This window comes from Triticum dicoccoides, chromosome 5B (genome assembly GCF_002162155.2).
Source record: "Triticum dicoccoides isolate Atlit2015 ecotype Zavitan chromosome 5B, WEW_v2.0, whole genome shotgun sequence".
NCBI classification, from domain to species: domain Eukaryota; kingdom Viridiplantae; phylum Streptophyta; class Magnoliopsida; order Poales; family Poaceae; genus Triticum; species Triticum dicoccoides.
The window spans coordinates 481,803,208-481,804,283 of NC_041389.1; positions in this window are offsets into that span (position 1 = coordinate 481,803,208).

The following is a 1,076-nucleotide window of genomic DNA, read 5'->3' on the forward strand; positions in this document are numbered from 1 at the left end:
GGGGATGTAAGCATGACCTAGCAAAGGCTACAACACAACAAAGCAAGCTAGCCTCAGGTCGTACCAGACGCAATGATGCTATGATGCATCGCAGGCGCCGTCACAACGCCTTCAGCCATCTTCAAATGTGGCGCACTGTCGCCACCGTCGACCGCCAAGGAAGACCACGCCACCGCCACCACCATCATTCCCATCGCATAGAGCGGTCTACTGAACAGTGCACTCGTGGTTGTGTGCTCCGTTATGCTTGCCGATTAGGCCTCGAATATGTGCATCTAGGAGGCCGCTCCAACTCAACCAGTTCACTATCTATTAAGCCCATCACCTTGATTTCTTGCCCATCAAACAAAAAAACCTGCCTCTCTTAGCTTATTCCTCCTATGTCCGTAGAGGAAGCCACCCTCTCAAGTCCAGGCCCTCCCAGGCCCTACCATCGGGCCTACTTTTCAAGTCAAAGCCCGGCCCATCTGGTAAAAAGCCCTAAAAAGCCCTTAGGGCTTAGGGCCATGGGCCAGGCCTCTTCCTTAAAATGCCAATATGCCAAGCCCAAGCCCGTCGAGGCCCTACTGGTGGGCTCAAAACTCAGGCCCAAGCCTGGCCCACGGGCAAGCCCATCGGGCCTAGGCCCTGGATTTTAGGGCCGGGCCTGGGTGGGCCGACAGGGCCTGGCCTGAGATGGCCAGGACTACTCTCAACTCTCCCGCAGCAAGCATAATGGTAGAGAGAGATCACAAGGATGATTCATAATCGTACGCCCGCTACCAACGATGACCCACTAACTATGAGCTAACATTTTTGCATGCGTACCGGTACCACTCTGATCCACGCTCTTCTCCTGGTTTTTATTAGTATATTTAAGGACGTAAAATTTCTGGTTGGTAACACTATTAATCATCTAATCGAAGCAAGGAAACTATAGACACAAAGACTGTATGCTTATCTCTTTACGCTCTAGGATGAAAATTAATAAAACTGACAATTTATATAGCGGCAACACCTTGTCATCTAAAAAAGGGAAACATCAGACATAGATATATACAATTGTGGGCAGTAATGGTAAAATCTGACCTATTTTA